Source organism: Helicoverpa armigera, chromosome 15 (genome assembly GCF_030705265.1).
Source record: "Helicoverpa armigera isolate CAAS_96S chromosome 15, ASM3070526v1, whole genome shotgun sequence".
Classification (NCBI taxonomy): Eukaryota; Metazoa; Arthropoda; class Insecta; order Lepidoptera; family Noctuidae; genus Helicoverpa; species Helicoverpa armigera.
The window spans coordinates 614,218-636,677 of record NC_087134.1 but is presented as its reverse complement, the minus strand read 5'-3'; the positions used below and the strand labels follow the sequence as shown (position 1 = coordinate 636,677).

General features: G+C 33.7%; 2 protein-coding genes across 5 annotated transcripts in view; one reads left to right on the top strand and one right to left on the bottom strand.

The window, feature by feature from the left end:
- The window catches only part of LOC110376305 (transcription factor SOX-12), a 97,446-nt gene that overhangs the window by 6,532 nt on the left and 68,454 nt on the right, over window positions 1-22,460 (bottom strand). The window lies entirely within an intron of this gene.
- LOC110382414 (nucleoporin SEH1) overlaps window positions 1-22,460 on the top strand; it is a 383,605-nt gene that overhangs the window by 346,527 nt on the left and 14,618 nt on the right. The gene's annotated exons all lie outside the window — the stretch shown is intronic.

The window sequence follows — 22,460 nt, the reverse complement described above, 5'->3', positions numbered from 1 at the left end:
TTATCATAGGAATTATTATTATTACAAACAAGTCGAAATCTCTAGTAGTGTACACAGTTATTGCGTTGTAATGGCGGTTTGTGTATGTTATGTTCAGGATAGTGGAACATGTTGAGTTTAACCGAGTTTACCGTGATCCAGATAAGTTTGGTAACTTTATATTATTATTGTAAACTAGATTAGCATTCGCACAATTTTGGTATACATTAGTGTAGTTCTCACGCGACTATACGTCTGTTGATAAGGCACCAAAACCTACACCAAACACGGACAAAATTCAGCGCAATTAGACCAAAAACAGCGCGCGATAACGTCTGCCACTAGTGACCCCATTTGAAATTCTATTTGAAACGATAGCTCCAACTGGAACTATAAAATGTTCAAGTGCAATAAACATTTCCGTAATTTGTTTATACAAAACATTGACTAACGAGGATGTATAAGGACGCAGGAAGTTATTATCAAATCATGTAGGAAGTGATCTGAGGACAGAAGCCGGTAGTCTCTCCTTGGAGATAAGCGCTCGACTTTAGGGAAAGTGTCGCCGTTAACACGGATTAGAATCCGAGGTCGCTTAAGCGAAGGACTGTGTGAAAACTCCATTTATTTTAAAGCGCCCACCCTAAACACAAGTAAGTTAAAGTCATGCCATAAATGACACATCCAGGAAATGAACCAGTTTCAAATAGAAAAGTAACTACAGTGACTCAAATATTGAGCGAAGGTTGTCTCAAGAAAGCTGCTTATCCAAGGTTAAGCACCAGATATAAACCAATTTACAATGCAAATGAATAGAACTCTTCCTCATAATCTGATCTTCGCTAAATCACGCCAATACACGACCTCGGATCCCTAAACCGAACCACTTTCGTTGAACACGACTTGACAAAAAGTTTTTTTCCAAACTTATTTATATTCAAGACAAAAAAAGGGTTTGTACGATAGCAACTAAATCAAGTTCAGAACACCCACACAGTTTCAAGGTGAACCGAAGAGGCAGTTTTTGCGGTCCGCTATCCAGGTTGAAAACGCAGTTATTATTTAGCTGAGGTTTTTTTCTAAAATTTGTTTTAGGCCAGAATTGCAACGGCTGTGACTCGATTAATCACGTGTTTGGTGTTCGTGACCGGCCTGTTGCTAGGCCACTTTTTGTATGTGCCTCGAGTACGTTCCGTGCTATTGTTGGTTTTAGGATTTTCGGCATCTGTCATCGTGATTTTGACGCGACAACATTGTTTAGTTTTGCTCCGGTATAATAATTATTTTATGTGAGTTTGTGTAAGTTTTGAAGTGAGTGACTGTTACTACTAAAACATATTATATCTTTGGACATAATTATGGTGTTTGTGTCACAAATTACCAGTGATACAACCATTTTTCAGCATAATTTCTAAATAAAATTTCAGCTTATTTTAATTGTCAAAGTTGGCATTTGTCATTTTTTTCTTCATAAAAAAGTTTCTATAAATAATGGAAAGCGGTTGCGACGAGGAGGACGGTAGCAGCTGTCATTCTAGCTCTGTGACCTTACGAGCTATGATACATAATACTGATGGTACGTCTGATTTAGAGGAGGGTGACACTGAAAGCAATTTGAAAGTTGGGAATAAAAGAGGCAGAGATGATTCAAGTCCGGATGATGATATACAGAATGGAGAGTTCATTACGGTGGGAAAGCGTGGTAAGAAAGCTAAAGTTACTACACCGCGTTCTGGATTTTCTCCAGGAAAATCGTTCGTGAGTGATAATCCTGAATATGTTGAAGTATCGGTTATATCAAAAGAAGTCCTTCCGAAACAGATTGCGCTAGCAAAATTATTAAGTACCGAGAAAATTCCGGAAATAATGAGGATTGTTTACAAAAGTCCATACAAAATTTTGATTAGATTTAAAAGTAACTATGCTGCAGATAAACTATTATCTTCTGCATCTATCAAACAAAGAGGATGGGTCTGTAAGAAGACTAATGAGGTAAATGTTTCCTACGGCTTAATTAAAGAAATAGACCTCGATCTGGATGACAATAGCATTAAGGACATACTAGAATGTGAGGTTGATATTTTATCCGTAAAACGTTTAAGCCGGAGAAACGATGAAGGCAAATGGGTTGCAAGTGCGAGTATTCGCATTTGTTTTCAAGGTCCTATTTTACCTCCGTTTGTTTTTGCGTACGGTATGAGGATGGAAGTATTGCCTTTTAATTTCCTTGTTACCCAGTGTTCAAAATGCTGGAAATACGGACATATTAAAGCATTTTGTCCTAATAAAAAGCAGATTTGTCCGAAATGTGGTGGCGAGCATGACAATTGTGAAACAATTAATTTTCAATGTGTTAATTGTAAAGGAGACCACATGTCTATGGTGAAAAGCAAGTGCCCGGCATTTTTACGTGAAAAAGAAATTAGAGATATAATGTGCAAGCATAATTGCACATACAAAATGGCTCTTATTAAAAATAAAGAAAATAAGAATGTAGTAGTACCTAGTCCGAATTTATTTACTGTCGATGAATTTACTAGAGCCGAGGTAAAGGCTGGAAAATCCTATTCAGATGTTGTCAAGCAGTCATTCCTGCCTACTGAAAATTCGGATGAAGATAGAATGTCTCCTATTCTGAATTCGAATAAACTTTTGGTTCGTTCTAAGAAGACTCTCAAAAATAAAATTACAAAAGTCAAGAAAGGCAGGCGTAAAAAATTAAGATGCCCAGTTGAGGATGAAGAGATATCGGAATTTTTGACAGAAAATATAGAGAATACTGAGTCCCAATCAGGTGATAAATCTCGTAAAAAGCATGATTTCAGTCTAAAACGATTTTTGAAGAATATAAAAGAAATTTTCAGTGGAAACAGTTGCATGGAAGCCAAAATAATAGCAGTTATAAAATATTTTACTACAGAATTAAAGTCATTCCTGAAGAGTTTTCTGAGTGTTGATTTTTTGCTGGAGGTACTAGGGTGCTCTAACAATGGATAAGAACTTCAACACAAAAAATAGAGTTGTTACCATTCTACAGTGGAATGCGAACAGTTTAAGCCCTAAAACAGATGATTTTCAATGTTTGTTACTACGGGAAAAGATACACATTGCTGTTGTAAGTGAAACTTGGTTATCTTCTGACAAATCTTTAAATATTAGTAACTATAACATTATCAGAAAGGATAGATTGGATTCCTATGGAGGTGTATGTGTTATAACGCATAAATCAATTAAAGTCTTGCACAGAGATGTTGTACATCCAAATTCTAGTATTGAGATGATCATCGTCGAAGTTTTTAATGTGCCTGGAATAAAGAACATTATTTCAATTTATTGCCCCCCCTCATCTATTACTAATCAGTCCGACTGGCATTATATTTTTAACAGATTTGATAAAGAAACATTAATTGTTGGTGATTTTAATGCGCATCATATAACCTGGTCAAATAAGACTGATCGACGGGGAGAGATGGTATATGACGCTTATTTTGATAAAGATTATTTGTGTTTGAATAATGGAAATGCTACAAGAATTAAGTCTGTTAATGGATTTTTACAACAATCTTCTCCAGATGCTTCATTTGCTTCTACTGATCTAGCTACAAAAATGTCTTGGGAGACTACAAATGAGTCACTAGGCAGTGATCACATCGTAATCAAAATGAAGTACGGTTATGAATCTGTAAATAATTTCATAAAGCGACGTAACTTTAAGCAAGCTCGGTGGAGTGAATACCGCGAAAAATCGGAAGAAGCGTTCGCTAATGTAGATCTTTCGTTGAGTGTTCAGGAATCTTATAACTTATTTGCATCCAAAATTGATCAGGTAGCTGAAGAGACAATTCCATGGATTAAAATCTGTCAGGATCCTACAGCAAAATTTGTACCGAAACCTTATTGGACTTCAGATTTGTCTAAGGCCGTAGCCGAGAGACGCTTGGCATTGGCAAAATTAAGACGTAATCCTATTCCAGATAATTATGATATGTATATGGCTAAAATAAATTCAGCCCGAAAATTGGTTGGCAAAGCTCGTTCTACGGGCTGGAAGGAATTCTGCACGAGTATTGATTCAGAAACATCCGCGTCAGAGATGTGGAAAAGAATGAGATGGGTAAAAGGTGGGAGGTATGGTAACCGTTGTGTTGATTCTGACAAATGCAGAGAGCTATTACAATCCTTGACACCTGATTTAGCTTGCGAGGAACCACCACTTTTTATGGAGGGTTCATGTGCCATGGAAGAAGATATAACATTGTTTGAATTGTTAAATTGCTTGAAGCACAAAGATACGTCGCCAGGCGTAGATAATATATCTTATTCTATGCTTTTCAATTTGTCTGTTACAGGTAAAAAGTTTTTGTTACATATATATAATTTAATACTACAAACTGGTATAATACCAAACCAGTGGAGAAGCATAAAGGTAGTTCCGATTCCTAAGCCCGGTAGAGACCCCAATAGTTCTAATTCCCTGCGGCCTATTTCCCTAATGTCTTGCCCATGTAAAGTATTTCATGGAGTTTTACTGAAACGTCTTGAATGGTTCGTAGAGAAATCATACCTTTTGTCTCCTTCCACTATTGGTTTTCGTAGGTCACGCTCGTGCTTGGACAACCTAACACGGTTAATATCATCCATTCAGATTGGGTTTTCTAAAAATATGGCCACTATTGCATGTTTTGTTGATATAAATAACGCTTATAATAATGTAAATATTAATAGAATGATTTCCTTGTTAAATAGAATTGGGGTTGGGGGGAAGCTTTGTACATATATTTTTAATTATTTGAGTCAAAGGTATTTACAAATTGATACGGGAATGGATGGTATCCTAGTAAGACAGGCAAGTGTAGGTTTAGCTCAAGGTGACCCATTATCTCCTCTCCTGTTTAATATTGCAACTATGAATATTTGTAAATCAATCACTAGCTGTAATGTATCACAGTATGCAGACGATTTTGTTCTCTATGTGTCTTCAAGTAAACATAATTTAGATTCAGCCATCAGTCACTTGTACACAGCTTTAGATGTTCTTGTTAAAAATTTAGGTGAGATGGGATTATTTTTGTCGGAATCAAAATCAAATGTTTGTCTGTTTAGTAGGTCTAGGTGCTTAACGAATGTCCGCATTAGTATTAATAACAAGGAATTGAAAGTTGTTGATAAAATTAAATATCTGGGGTTGTGGCTTGATTCATCACTTCGTTGGGGAGCTCACATAAATGAGACATGTGAGAAAGCTTACAAATATTTAAATATTCTTAAAACTTTAGCTGGGAAATCTTGGGGCATTCATCCGAAACATTTAAGGAGACTGTACATCTCACTTGTTAGAAGTCGAATTGATTATGCTAGTTTTTTATACGGTAATAGTGCTAAGACGCATTTGTATAAACTAGATGTTTTACAAAATCGTGCATTAAGAATTTGTGGTGGTTTCATTCGTTCAACACCTATTTGTGTGATGGAGAGTGAGCTCTGCGTGTCACCACTATTTGTGAGGAGATATTGGCTAGCCTGTAGGTATTGGCTGAGGTTGAGCTCCTTTTCCAATGATGCAACTTTATCTTTATTACAAGAACTATCTGTTTTGTGCACCAATGCATATTGGAGGAATAAGAATAAACCCATTTTGATTGATATTCATAATAAGTTCAATAACAATATTGTGCATAAGTCCCCTATATTAGACATGTATAGCTTGGATACTTGGGTATCAAATATTAATATTCGAGATTGTGTTATTTGTAATGTTGACGAATTAGGTGTACCAAAGCGTTCATTGAGTGTTCCAAATTTAAGAATGTTGATTTCTAATATGTTTAGTTGTAGATACGATAGTTATTATTTTATATTTACCGATGGCTCTAAAAGTGTTCATGGTGTTGGCGCAGCATTTTTTGATGTCCAAACAAACACTAGTATGAAATTTAAATTGTGCAATGACGCTTGTATCATGAGAGCTGAATTAACGGCTATAGTAGAAGCTTTGTCCTATGTTCAGAGTTTGCCGTATAAGAATGTTGTGATTATGACCGACTCCAAGAGTGCTTTACAGCATTTGATCCGTTGTGTATCCGGAGTTCGAGGCATGCCGATTGCATACGAGGCATTAAAGAGTATACAATTTCTTCAGAAACAACTTGTAAATATTAAAATTCAATGGATAACTTCTCACATAGGTGTCCCGGGAAATGAAATGGCTGACAAGCTAGCTTCCGAGGCTATTGCTGATGGCATAGTTATTCCCGGTGACCCTTATTTTACTGAGCTTATTCCTCACATGAAAAAGTTTTGTCATAATTTGTGGGAGGAACATTTTAGTTTTGTTACAGCAAGAAAAGGTCTGTGGTACAGATCTATTCAGCATGATCTGCCTCGAGCTCCTTGGTTTGACGTGGGTAACATGCCGAGAGAACTTTTAGTGTTAGCATTTAGAATAAGGTCAGGCCATGTGCCTGCTAATAGGTTTCTGCACTTGATGGGTGTGAAACCATCCCCGTTATGCAATTCCTGCACTCATCAAGTAGTGGACGACTTATATCACATTCTGTTAGAATGTTGTGCATTCGACGACTTGAGGCTACAGCTGTGTACGGCGGTCGGTGGCGATATGTATAGTGGTGGAGTTAATGTTTTGCTTGGGAGACCTCTCTCGGAACAGAGTGTTTCTATCTATAAATTTGTAAAAGATGTGTTTTTGAGGAGAGATTCTTTTTAGTTCGTGTATTTTATTATCAGTTTATTTTAATTTCTTTTTTCATTCAATCCTTAGTTAATTTTTTATATTCTGTTTCGGGTTGTCTCTCAAGTAAGACGTGGGATTTGCCATTGTGCATGTCGCCATCGATTATATCGAATGGCTCTGGCATCGAGTCTTTGAATGCACAATATTTAATTCAATTCACAAAATTTTTTATTGATTAATTTGTATATAGAGTTTATTATGTGTTTTTTTTAAATTTAATTTGTGTAAAACCTTACGAGGCTGGCATAACGCAGCAGCGTTTAAGCCTCTAAAAATAAAAGATTTAAAAAAAAAAAAGGATTTTCGGTTGTTTAAAATGAAACTTCTTTTAGTATCCCATTTTGGGGATTTGTAAAGTTTTTTAACCGTTTTTTGGTTACGGTTGAGTTAAGTGACTTGGAGTTTGTCCTATTTTTTGCTCGCGTTATTTGTTGTATCAAAATGCTCCGCTGTGCTGCGGATGCACGATAGTTCAAGTTCAGAGTTAAATATAGGAGAGCCAATCATTCACTGACATTGATGAATCATGTCTCTGTCTCAGTAACAGACGTAATGACGGTCGTACCCAGTTTTTACTATAGTTTGGTGCATGTTTAATGTGCAATAAATGTCACATGTTTTTGTAGTTGTCGCAAGGCTCGGTTTGTATTGCTCATTAAAATATCAGCTATAATTGTGTCCAATTAAAAGCTTTCCGTAGAGTAGAATCATTTTCTAATATCGCCATGGTGGAATTATAAGTAAATACTTCTACAGAAATGGGTTGGAGGTGTTTAAAATTCTAATTAATTTAGTGGCAGCTTCGTCACTTGAAGGCAAGTGTATAATTTCTCAATACTATTATTGTATCAAATATGCAGTAAATAAGACATTTAAAGACTGTAGTAACTAAGCAGAGAACTGACAGCTGAACGATTAGAATATTCTGGAAAACGATACGATGAACTTCGGTATTACTAGAAAAATAGTATTATGTCTGCATTAGTGCAAGCAATTGTGGAAATTAATAGGCTTTGCGCTGCAGCCTGTAATTTATTCTACAATACTGACTTTGTTTGTTTAGAAAAAGAGTTTATTTTCTTTGCAAACAATTATTAAAAAATTACCTATACTTGCTTAACGGTTTCTTTAATATTATTTATTTCTGGAATAATTACTGTCTTTTCTTGAAATCCCTTGACTATTTTCTTTAAATACCTAGTCCATTCCTTGTAAGACGAGTTCTAGATAAAATAAGGTAATAAGTCTGCAAGAAAATATGTGCACATAAGACATGAGATTGTATCTCGTTATATGTTATTACCTTAAAGACAAATATTAAACTTCCTGAAGTGTAGTTTGTGCGGAAAAGGAGTGCTGGATTGTGTGTCCCTTTTTGTATATTATCAGTGTTTGCACGATCAAGCCTTTACACTATGTACTTGTAAGCACGTGGCCGTTGCAAAATTATAGTGTTTTGCTTGTAAGCCTTTTATGGAAACGGTGTTGCTATAGGTAAAGATTTCAGATTTAATACAGAGGTGATTGTTTCAGAAATTATAAAATATTGCCATAAGGGAACAGGAACTATATTTTGACAGTATAAATATTGGTTTAAGAAAAAAAATATTACTAACAGAAACTACCATGGTATAAATAAATGTAGGTATGGTATGGTTTTAACGAAGAAATACGCAGTGAAATGATGACTTATATATATTTTAAATATATTTTGTTTTTAACGAAATAATTTCAGCTAAATTAAATTACAAATTAACAATTAAACATGAAAAACTGCCCGTATAAAATAAATTAACAATACGGAACATCCTGCATCAGCTGGCAACACCGTATGTTTATAACTCGCTTATTATTGTGAGCGCGTAGAGTCGAGTCTACAAGGGCAGCCGGTTCGTTTCCTGGAACCATAGAGATTGCTCTATGTATCAATGTCTAACTGAGAGTTTAGCTGACCTTACTAAACCGTTCTGTTTTATTATTTTTAGATGTAGAGTTAGTTCCCTTTCTCTTGTTTACTTTATACCACTTTAGGTGCTCCAGTCGCCTAATAAAATTGGTCGTATTTTGGCTGAAACTTTTTAATCGTGTCTTTGCAAACTAAAATGGTTTTATTATTGAATAAATTTGTATTATTAAACGTTTATCAAATGGACTTATTGCAGCTTAAAATTTTAGTTGCATTAATCAATCTTAAAAATACAATGACAGTTAAAAAAATTAAGTAAGTAATTTTAAAATATCTTTCCGGCAACAATTTACTAGCGATCGGGAAATTAATGCTAATGCTCATTTATCTATCTACACATTGAAGTCTAATGATTAATTACTTGTTTCTCGTCAAGCGTGATCGCCATATACGGCTACTAGGCCCAAACGTATGCCTATCGGCCGAAACCAAGGTTAATATCAACTTCCTAGTCACTTTATTATATTCCGGAATTTTCGCGAGCCTTCGAACAGAAGGTCGAATTCGATAAAGTTTTTGAAGAAGATTTATAATGACTTCCTTTGAGGAAACGAATTTATTTAAATGAGACCAGTTTTTTTTTCTAACAATTTTTGATAGTGTAACACTGTGTGTATGCTAAATGAATTTGAACCTTATCTCTAAGGCGTTAAGGTTGTTTTTATATGAAAATTGGACTAAATATTTTCATCGATTAAGTAAACAGTGACCGTATTGTAATTATGTGGTTTATAAATAGCTACTTTTTAAGCAGTTCATAATCTTTATATATATATTGGTTAATAAGTCTCAATCAACGAATCTCAGTTTATTTATAAATACATTGACATGTCCATGACATTCAGAGACACTGTTTTTTTTTAAATAAATCTGCAATCCTAAATAGCTTTCTAAAAATCATAGGCTCACTATATTTAGTATCAAAATAACTTAATGTCTAAAATTGCGTACTTATTGTCATTTCTATTTAGTCCCAAGTACCCTCTTCAGTTCAAAATCCATTATGCAGAACTGCCTCTTTTACTGTCACTAAAAGTACTAAACTACCTTTCTCGATCGTCGGGCTACCATCAGCCTCAAGCTTATAAGGAATTAATGGCCAATCAGATAAAAGCAACTTAAGATAACTACATAATGTACTTTAAACTTAACTATAGTTTAAGTAATCGTTTAACTGCTATCTATTTTGAGAGGTAACGTCGTATTGGCATTTTCTCTGGCTTTTGAAACGCCAAAATTAATGGTCGATGCGATTTTAAAAGCTGTTTATGCCATAAATAGTGGTCAAATATAATAGTATTAACAGTCGTTTTATTGATCTATCAGTTTTAACGAGCCATTTGATAATACTTATTTTATACCAAAATAGGACAGGTCAGATTGTAATTAGGTATATTATTTATTATTCCATTTTGTATATTCCAAAAATAACAAGGGATATGAATTTAATGCGTATAAAAGAGATTAGCGCTCTATTAATATTTAATTTGGTTAATTCATTTCATGTTGTGCACGAAATTTTTCGTTAATTAATTTTAGAATGGTAATTTAACGAAATTAGTTTGTGAGGATTAACTCAGTGTCAGTTTGCATTAATGGAATGTTATGTTATTATGACATACTAGCTGTTTCCCGTGGTTCCACCCGCGTCCCGAGGGCCTACTTCCCGCAGATCTGGTTAAGGCACAAAAGTTTTACAGTTTTTCGCATTTATAATAATAAGTTAGGGGTTTTGGATTATTTTTGTACCTTTACGTCATTATATATAACCTAAAAGTAACCAAGAAACGAGAAAAATTGCTGTCAATTTAATTGAAAACAAAACAGAATCATAGCTTAACAAAAGTGCACTTAACTAAAACAATTAATTAGATGCGCGGCTGTAAGGAGATTACATCGATGTCCGCACACTGGAACAAAGGCCAAAGTCTTCGGAAATATTAATGAAGATGTTCGACACTTTTGGGGCTTTTAACTCAGAACAAAGAACCCTCGATTATGGGACCCCATTGTTGAGGACCCAGATGATGTCTTCTGTTTGTGGATAATAGTCAAAATGAAAGTTCCTTTTTTTATTAAAATCGGACCGTTATTACTGAAGCAATTTGACTGGTTCAAGGAATACAGATTGGAATTCGGCGCCATGTTGCCAGTTATTAAGTTTGATTTTATTTCGCAAAGGAATTTCTGTTCGTATTAATTCTTGATTTATTTTTTATTTGGTAATTGAAAATGGTTTGAGTGAATTTTCGTGTTTATTGACTTCTGATTATTCGAATAAAGTTACTTATTTTTATGGAATCTTAAACAAAATCGTACTTAGTCCACCACTTTCTTCATATTTGTAACCAGAAAAGATTCTCAATTGCTACATAAAAAAGACACCTGCACTTGCAACTCAAAAGCACCCAAAAATATGTATCAGTTTATATAGATTTTAAATTTAAATATCCCCATAGAGTGGCGTTGACTCGATATATGTTAAACAGGCTACAGAGAAAAGGCCGGATTATGCCGGCTCTGGGAAGCGAATATAAATTGCGCTTAAGTGAAGGATTGTCGCCCAACGCAACAGGGATGCACTTCATACCAACACTATTTTATACCACTGGCTTTGGTACCGCATAAAAGATTTTTCGGCTCAATTTTATGTCTTCGGCTTAGCTTTTCATACTAATATAATAAAGATAGTAACATTTTTTTGTTTGTTCGTTTGTGCCTTTGGGTCCGAAACTACTGAAACGTTTTTAAAAAATATTTCACTGTTTTAAAGCTACACTTGTCCAGAGTAACATAGGCTATGTTTTATCCCGGTACGGGCATTAGTTCTTACGGGACGCGAGTGAAACCGCGGGAAAATGTCTGTTGATTAATAAAATATTCAGTTACATATTCAGTGAAAATAGAACATTAAAAACTAAAATTAAAGCCGAAATCGTAAAGAGTACTTGAACATTATTATTCAGTGTCTGAAAGCGTGATTATTATGAATAAAATATTTTTGTCTACAACGTAATGCCTTTCGACTCACTGGGGATACACAATTTAAGAATTTCGAGAGCCTATTTTTTACTGGCGACGTGAAACACTATTAAAGTTGAAGAAAGATTTTATGAAACATACAAAGTTATACAAGTTTTTCATTATTTATTCAGTTTTATTTCTATAAAGACTAGCTTCTGCCAGCGGTGTTACCTGGTTTCCACGGTAATTACTTCGCATACCGATGAAAAAGTAGCCTGTAGCCTTATTGCTAATTCTTGAGATTAACACGTTAAGCATACAAACGAACTCTATTTTCAAAACAAAGTTTTTTTTAATATCAATTTTCAACTTTTTTTAATGACTCAAGCTAACTTTGATACATACTCGTTGTTCAGTTATTTTTCACACAAAAGCTACACTAAAGCTAAACTTGAAACGATGTATGATGACTTTAAATAGATTATCACGAATAAGACATACAAACAGTTCCGTGTGTTGTACGTTAAATTGATTTGTTGCACTTGTAACAATTTACTTTGCAATCAGGAAATCGTTGCCTTTAAGAGTGTAATGTATTAAGTTTATTCAATAAAGCTCACTTAAGTATTATGGGTTCTATTACGGTGTTATTGGTTTTATAATTAACTGCTACATAGAAAAGTCTTTTAAGATTACTTTTACTTATATACTTAATCTATACTTACTTGTATTTCATTTTATTTTTCTACTAAGAGGATTTGTTATTTCTATTTTGTTTGTGTTAAAATAAAGTTTCAAAATGCTTTCTCCGTCCGCTCCATAACTTTTATTGACAGTCCTACAAAGTACGAATGGTAGGTCAAAACCTTTTCAAAGATATGTCCAGTCTGACCCACTTTTCACTATAATCGTCTATTCATAAGCGTACATGAGGCGAATTTTAACCAACTTTGACCTATAAAGTGGTAACGTGTTTCAAATGTGTATACAAGTACCACTTTAGCACGTGTTTGTCATTATTTTGTTTTGTTATTATTTAGATTTGCATCGATTTCAAAATACATAATAAAATATTTGAAACATTTTTTCTTTTTATATTACAACTTTGTACTTACTATATGATTGTAAGATGATAACAAACCAGTTATTTATTAACAAATGATATTCAAACGTTCTTCAAATAAATCAGGTCCGGCATTTTTTTATTACCTTCAAGTTACCCAAGTTAGGCAAAGCAGTGTCGTGTCTGTGACGTACTCTTTGCCCCCAAAGTATACAAACAGTATACAAAATAGGCAGGCGTCCATATATGTGTGTACTAATTTGGTACAGCCAAATACAGGCGATTGTCTTGTACTACAATACTTATAAACTTGATTATTGATGAATTATTATTAACTGTTTATTTGAACGGCAATGTTTTGACTGGTTAAAAGGTGTAAGGTTTATCTTTTAAAAGTCGATATTTTTTTAACTGTACAAAAGCACTTTTTTATACTATTTTTCCATCACCATTAACTAATACCCAATTCAATAAATAAGTAACCTATAATGCTTTATGGATTTGAAAAATTATAACTTTTTTGTATAGTATTTTCTCTATAAATTCTTCGTATTATACCGATAAACTAGTCAGAATAAATCACCTATTTGAAGCTATCAAAAGGCAAAAATAATACCCTTCAAATCTTAACTTCCAGTACGTTTAACTTGAAAGGGCTCATGTAAGTACATTAGTCTGCAAGTACATCAATATTAGATAAAAAAGTCCTTTGCAAGGGCATACAATTATAAAGGTTTTCATATAATACGTGATTTGTGCGCTTTTCATATCAATAACAATGACACTTTTTAGAGCACTGCATTTTAATAATTTATGAGCTGTCAATTGTTACATTAAAATTTGCCCTGTTTGTCATTTGTTTTTTGGTTCAATATTAATTCAATACATACAGCTTTTAACAGTACATAATCAATCAGATCAATACAGTAATGTAAATCAAATATATGTGCAATTATGGGCTAAGCAAGAAGATTATTATTATTTTCTAAATTATTATGTAAAAACTATTCTAATTGTTTTTTTAATATTTTTGTCGAATTTTAAAGCTCAGGTATATATTCCAATAAAATATTTTTTAAATAATAGTAAGATGTTATAACAAAGGACGATGGGCGTTTTGGTACCCTGTCCAACAGTGTTGATTCTAGTACCATTGCGTAGGTCTTGGCAAGGCAAAAAATGTTTACTATGACGACTAGTCCCAAATCGTTGTCCATTTCGCGTGACATCGACTAATAGAATGTGTAATGTTCATAAATCGTCAACGTAGATGTAGTTCTTAAATCCAACTGTATTCAATAAAAACTGGTAAAGTCACAAAAAAAAAACAGGAATTTGGCCTTCTTAAAATGTTTGCCGGCCGACTGCTTTAAAAAAAGACTGTGCAATCCTTTGCAGTTCACGCAGAACTAGCATAAGCAAATACTTATGTATTTGATGAAAGTCTTTCAGTATTTACAATCAATTTAAGGTTGAAAAGTCAGGAGACGATGTTAACATAGTATATATTACGACTTAATCTTGCTCCTCAAGAGGTGCTGAGATAATGATGAATTTTCTTCTTAAAAAAAGATGAATAGAAATGTTTTGAACTTTTGTCAAATCAGATGACGATTGTGTTTCCGTAGTATGACTCCACAGGCTATTACAACTTTTAGATTATAATAGAGTGTATCTCAAGCTATGTAAGAGGTCTATTAACTGAGTTTAAAATTATTACACTGACGACATATGCCTCTTAATGAATTTGCATATATGGATGACATACTTGTTTCTATGTCGATTTAATTTTTATTGTTACTAGGATCGGACAGCTAATTGAGGCAAGCCCCATAGTTTTTATTATTTTTCACGTAAATACCTTTCTAATGATATATCATACGTTACTGTTGGAGCGGGTACCAAATCACATACAAAGTGCCCATTGTCCTTTAATATATACGGGCCCGTATAGTATCACTATCAGGCACTATTTTCCATTGTTCTTCATAACAGTATACACTGAAGCAAAACTTGTAGGCCAAGGTTGATCCGAACATCACGTACGGTTTTTTATATATTTTTAACAATAAATTCACGGTTTTTAAAGTGGGGCAACGAAACACGCGATGCTTTATAAGATCTGTGTGTGTGTGTGTGTGTGCGTGAGGCGTGATCGTGTGCTTTCCGGGTGTTGGTATAACTAGGAATCATTAAGGTTATAAGTATCGAGTTGACGAGTAAAATATAGACTTATAATGCATTTATTATTTCATCTGCCGAGCCTTTTCCCAACTATGTTAAAGTCGGCTTCCAGTCTAAGCGGGTGCAGCTGAGTACCAGTGTTTTACAAGGAGCGACTGCCTATCTGTCCTCCTCAACCCAGTTATTTGATTAACGGATTTTTTTTTCTGTATTGGTTTGCGTTGTGAAGAGGTGCGCGTATGAAAAATCGCCTGTTCTAAGGCTCCACTTTTAGCCACAGTTTAAAATTCTACACCCATTTATATGGTAATTTTTTGAGATATTTTTAGACACCTCGTGTAAAACTATCCACTACGTTTGAGTTTTGAATAATAGTTTTATTTAAATCTTAATTTATCTGTGAGCCTATTTTTAATCTCGGTGAATGATGATTGCATTTCTGTATTTTCATAAAAATAAACTTTGCAGCGCATATTGTTATTGATGATTTATCAGAAGACGTAATACAATAGTTTCGAATAAGTTTTTATTCCACCATTCTCCTTGGTATCGTATTCTTACATTTTAAAATGTCATAAACTGATGGCTTGGCATTTTATACTGTGTATAACCTTTAGCTGACCTTGAGTAAAAGTCAAGCGTTAAAGCGAACAATACAGAACACAGATTGATATAACACAATACTGTAACATAAAGATTTGTTACGAAACTTGATGGATAGGTTGTACGGTAAAATGTTTTTGAGAGCGTATTTCGTATCATTATTCATTGCTACTATTGCGCAAGACAGATTTGATTCGGTCAATTTAGACCTTCAATCTAAACTACTTGATTACACTTAAGTACTTTGGGTATAAAATCACTTAGATATGAACCTTAAAATGTACGTTCAAAGTGACATTTAAGGGTGTAGATATCATAGTGTGACGATAATTTGTAGTTAGACATAAGTAGAGCATTGTTGGCTGTCAAGTTGGCTATCTGACGGCTCACACGGCCACTGCACGATTAGCGGCGACTCGATCGTCATTTCAAGTCCTAACCGATTATTACCCTGTCATTTCCAGCACAGAAACCCGTCCACATCAGCTGACTCACTAACTCAGAGCAGCTGTTATTTATCATAATCCCAGATCACCTTGAAACTAGACAATACCTAGTTTTAATAGGCGAACTAAAAATATAGTTTGGAAACGTAAAAAAGTGTAACAAAAACGTCAATAACGACGGAATGACTTAGTGTCACGTCAAACGGGTCAAAAGAACAAATTGTAGCTGTCATTACAAGAACACGACGCATTTTGTACTTTGTCATGCTTACTTACTAATACGTACCTATGTATGGGAGAAATGTCAATAATATTGGTTTGTCTTTCAAGGAAAAAACATGATACACGATTTGGAAATAAGTGTTCTGAAATACATTTTCCTTAAAATGCAGTTTTTTACAAGTTAACTATTTTCTAGATCATTGCACAATATTTTTTTCTAAAGAATCCTACTTATGTCAATAGATTTCTTAGAAAGTCACGTTTTTTAGCACATTTTTCGTCCTGATAAACGCTGATATACAGACAGATCCCGTTGCCTTCGATAAGATATACTTAAACTACTTTCTTTCCTATCTTAAAAATATAATAACTGACAATAAGTACCTATATAAGATTAGTCTTGTCATCACAAATGTGCTCAGACGTTCTCGTCCACGTTCCTAAGGTTACAGTAAAAACAATTATTTGCTTGTTCTACAAAAACATAATCCGAGCGATTATCTGTGGACGTGATTAGACGAGGTACAGTTAGACAAACAGGCGGTTTGTCACATTATGCCAGTTATACGAAGAATTCACTTAAAGACAACATTAATGCTATGTTTTATATGCCTTGTTATCCTTCTAGATTATAATGGTTTGACATTAAAGACGATTGATTGTTCAATTACCATTATAATTGAATTTTATTTATTTTAGTGTCATTTTATTTACTCATATAATATTTTATTTGTTTACTTACATAAAATTACGCGATTTTTTGCTGACGTTACAAAATTTATGTCTACAGTACAAAAGACCGGTTTAAATGATTATAACTATGATAGTTATAAATTTTGTACTATTAAACACGGTACTCGACCTTGTCGGTCTGTATGTAACGATTCAACTACGAAACTCGCCCACAGGCGCAAATGTAATTTATACGTCTTCTACTTGTTAAATAATGGGTGTAATTATTTTTGGTGTAGATAATAAGCGAGCTTCTGTTCGTATAAAAAGTATAGGTATTTAGTTTAATGAGTTTGTATTTTGCATAACTAGCAATTAGTAAGAATATATGGTCATGTTTTCATAATAAGGAAACCCTATTTCACTTATAACAAGAGCAAAGAATTATTAACTTAAATCTTATTGGATAAAAAAATATTTTTGTTGAGAGAAGTAAAAGTATACTCGCTACCGCTCATGCCTTTCACCGAATTCAATACGGAAGGACAAAACAATTTTGTGTTAAATGATTTTTTCGATAGGGCCCTTTAATATCACTGTTTTAATGGCCCGACAGCTTTATTACAGGTAGAGACCGCCTAAGGCTCTCCGTGTAGTGGAAAAATAGTCATATAAGATATTATTAATGTCTTATAAACGCTTGAGGCTGAATTACATATGTACTGGGATGGTCTCGACTTTGTTTATGGTTTATTTGGATTTTTTTAACATAATAATTTATGTATGGTAGTAAATTAATGTTAAAGGTATACCTACACTGATTTATTTAGGAGATGTAAGTCAATTTAGTGACTATGTCGACTAAAACATTTTATGTTTAGATATAAATGATATTTTATGTTTGTGTAATGTACCGATTTATCTTACTAAAGATAGTAAGTTATTAAGTAAAGTTACTACCACCATTTTAAAGATAAATTTAATAACTCCTCGAACATAAACGAAAGCCTAGAACCAGTTCATTTATGATAAGGTTTCACATCGACTAAGTGGTTAATAATCGATAATTGTCATGTTCGGGTTCGATTCCTGTTTGAGGCACGTTTCTAATTTGACCTAGTATTACTTGCGGTTCTAAGTTTAGTTTACTTGTAAGAATATTAAGATAATTTTAAAAGGTTTCTATTAGTTTTACTAATTATAAACACTGTAAGTATTTTGTAAATATTTTTAAGTCAAACTTAAAGAACAAATAGGTACTAAAACAGCACACTGTATTATTTATTTAAATACGGACTACACTTTTTGTACGTCCATAACAGAAAAAAAATCGTAAAACTAACTCAAAAATACCAACTAGACACAAAACTAACAGTGGCCTCGAATTCCCAGCCGTCAAGTAAATGCAACAAATATTATTTAAACACCAAAATGGCGGATGCGAAATATCATTACATATAAAATTTATGATTTTGGAAGATAAATTGGATCCTAGTATGGGTCGTGATTTCCTGAGTGTAATGTATTCTGAAGAGCGAACGACTGCTTGTTGGCTTTAAAGGCTGCCACAGACTATCAAGTCTACGTAGACACGACACTTCGATTATACTGCGACGGTATTGTACCTAAGTTTCTGAATAGGTTAAAGATGAGCTCTGATTTCGTATTAGGCTGTCAAACTTTATTATGTATCAGTGTGGTTAAAATCTGATATAGATGACAAGTCGATATTAGTTTCGGAATACGTTTGTGCATTCAATAGGAATGTTTTACATAATCACGGATTATATGGAGTTATGTTTCGCGTTAACGAGGCACAATTGCAATTGAATAATTATTTTATTGCCATAGAAATTGCTGCATAGTAATAAAATGTTTATTTAATACAATCATTCGCGAGCAGCTTGTTAATGTGTTACATTACCACATTATTGTAAATTACAATTTGCATTACGGTAAAATTTTCCTATCACACTGTTAAATATGGGCAAATTTTTCCCGAAAAGAAAATAACGACTTCGTATCTGCATGTTCCTCATCGAGCCACAAAAAATACATTTAACGCTGCTCACGTTACTCCCAGAGCTGCACAACACATAGGCATAATACATGCGTAATTACGACCATCTGTATGTCATCTGTATGTCATTAGTGCACGCATCACGTCCTACTCGACAACGTTTGGCGAATGTCAATGAAACGCTTTTTATGCCTCACCACGTAATGTTTATTGAATCTCGCATTGACTTGCGTAGATCAAAACTGTGGCTACGAATGACCTTATGGCCAAATCGGCTAGTTAGGGACATGGAGTCGTTTTCTATGAGTGTTTGTTATTTAAATTATTGTTTTGTTATTATTTGTGACGTGAGCTGCAGGCTTAATGAGTTGTGGTGCATTTTTGGAAGTTGAAGCCTCTCTTACGATGACAGTCAAAGTGATCTGGGTTAGTCCCTCAAGAAAAGTAATCACAGTTTTTTTTTTCTGGAGCTTTGTTACCAAAGAAGGCCAACAATAATTTTATATGTAGTGCAATTTAAATTTACACTCAGGTCATAATATAATTTAAAAACCAAATCACGGCCTACTTACAATTGCAGAACAATGCATATAATAAAATTAATTGGAATCTTCCGTCATATAAATCATTATACAGTTCTGACGAGTTCGACAATCCAAGGTGACATTGAAGTACCGATATACGGACATGGAATTATTTGAGAACAGATCCTTATTGCCTTCTAGGCATTTTAACCCTATATTTATCTATCTAGAACATTTTCACCTCTGACAAAATCATCAACAAACAAGAAAGGGGTACAAAAAAGCTGTGTCATGTAGGTAAAAAATTATATGCATAACACTGAAAATAACTGTTCAAGTTTACAATATCCAAAAATATGAAAAGCTTCCCCACTTCGCGATAAAAACCACAAACGACAGTATAAGTATACGGCAGACTATGTCCTCATTAAAAACGCTCGTAAAAATATAAGACCTCTCATATTCTCTATCAGAGATATAAGCCTCTTCCCTTTCGTAAGTTATCACTTTAATAACCATTTTTGTATGATATAGGTAGGAGTAATATTCACACAAATGTAGGTTAGGACAGTCGTTAATACGAGACTATGAGGGTAGTCATATCAGCTGATTTATTTTACAGCTTATACTAAGAGGGGAATCCTGTAAACGTTTATTGATGTTATTTTTGGGCACGATAGGGAGACGAAATTGTTTGGTGATATTAACGCCGCTGCTATATTTAATGCAGAATTATTAGAAGCTTATAACATAGGTCTTATTTCCTCAAAAATAAACGAGAAAAGTCCTTACAATAAGAAAGTACAACAAGAATTTATACAGGTGTCATCCGACCACGAACATTGCCGCAACAAACGAGTCTCGTAGACTTCTCAAGTAAAACTTAAATCATCCGGACTCCGTGAATGAAATGAATGTAAAATAAAACAGTTGTAATGCAATTTGCGTTAGTCTAGACTTTGGAGATGAAAGGAGACTGTATCTCTTGGTTTTCGCCGATAGTCAAAGACAATTGGACTTTATTGTAGAAACGATTAGGAAAAATCTGGAAGCTTTACAATTCGACTTATGGATAATGGATTTCAACGATAAAATAGCAGTTATTGATGTTTTGTACTAAGTTCTATTCTTCGCTGGTGATTAATGATCAGTTCTCAAAATTGAAATCAATATTATTAATGTTTGAAATGATTTTGATCAAAATAACATAAATCCTAAACCTAACACTCATCACCGAACAAATACACTAAAGAAAAATAACAGCACAATTATCATACGTACACATATTAAAAAAACAAACACAAGAAAAAGAAACATTTAAACTTGTGTGTCACCTTCTCAGAGAAAATGCGAAGTTATAAAACAACAAGACTTATAAGACAGGAACAGCTGTGAAATTTAAATCTGCTCGCGGTATGAATGCAAAGTAAACACTGTTAATGCAATTTGGGATATCATTTACAACTGGATGCGGTCCTCAACTAATGTCGCCTGTTCTGCGTTCAGGAGTTATAATGCTTGGGGTTTGGGCTCCCTGAGTATGATTGGATTTTAAAGGGAAACTCAACAGGGGTTGGGATTTGGACGGATTAAGCTGCTTTATGTTGTTTAGAGGTACATTTTGTTTTTCGTGTTGAGGAAGTGAGAGGTTTCCTTATTTGCTCTTTTTTGTCTACAAAAATATTTTACTGTTTACTTCTTAAAGTTATTTACTGAACGAAATCAGATAGAAAAATATTTCAAAAATCCATAACCAATTTTGAAGTATTTCATAGCAAAATTTTCAAGGAGCTGTGGCCGCTAAAACAACATGAAGTGAAGTGCATATCCGAACTTGGTGTTTGCTTTAACGTATGCGAGCATCTTCTTTGGAATAACACCTCGGCGCTTACCAACTTTCATGCACTTTGGGCTTCAACTTATAGGAAGGGGCGACACTGAAAATGGAGACAGGTTATTGACCTTCCACGATGTGATTTTGGGCCAAAGAATTTAGACTACATATAAGAATCTACAACGTAAAAGAAAATTTGATTGACAGCGATAAAAGCAATACAATGTTGGAAATCTTTATGACCCTTTTAAACAAACTACTTTTACAAGATAACGAAAATCATAATTTACCTACTCGTCCTCTACAAAGCCATTAAAGTCTTAATGTCGTACAATAAAACTCAGTCTCATACCTGTGTACAGCACTTTCAGTAACTGCATGCGTAATAAATGCAGTTATTACCATACCAAGTATAGGACAAAGAGTTGAAATTTTCTACCTCATAAAGCTAAGACTTTGTAACGTCTACTTGGTAAATACTTGCTCTTTGACAAAGTTATAAGTATCAAATGACGAGTCTGCGAGTTGCTCATGTTTAATCTTTGGTTATTTTGTGTTTGTAGGCGAATATTTTACTTAGAATTTTTTTCCTTAGTAACTGACTGCGAAAATTACGTGTTATTGTTTTCTAGTTGGGTTAAGGATGATAGTATGACCGCAAAATATATTAGAAGTGACAAATATTTAGTCACCAGGTGACTCATTAACCTTTTGGCTATTTTAATTTCAATTAAAGTGGCCTTTGGTGTAACTAAATCTGTAAAGTCTATGGCTTTTAAGGTGTTCAATACAAACAAAATAATTTCATCCAAAGACTTGTTAAAACTGTAGATAATTATGAATCTAGAGTACTTACTCGTTTGAATAAAGTTTGTTAATTACAATCAAATGAAAGTTTATTGTGACAACCCTTGCTTAACTTCTGACGCACTGATGTAATTAAAATTTTAAAATGTGTTAACATTTTATGCAATATTAAATTAGTTTTTGTTTAAATTGTAGATGTTGAGACTGAATTACTTTTTGGGTGTTTTGAAATTATATGTTTAGACGAAAAAGATGAAGCAGATGATCCTGTAGTAGATGTTCAAAGCTAAGACAGCCGTAAAAATATAAACCAAGTTCCACTTGATAATAACGTTGATTCTAAAGATCCCTACAAAGCCTGACACGGTTTTCACGCACGGCCTAAGGTTACGCACAAACTTCACGCTATTAAAACGTACAGCGAT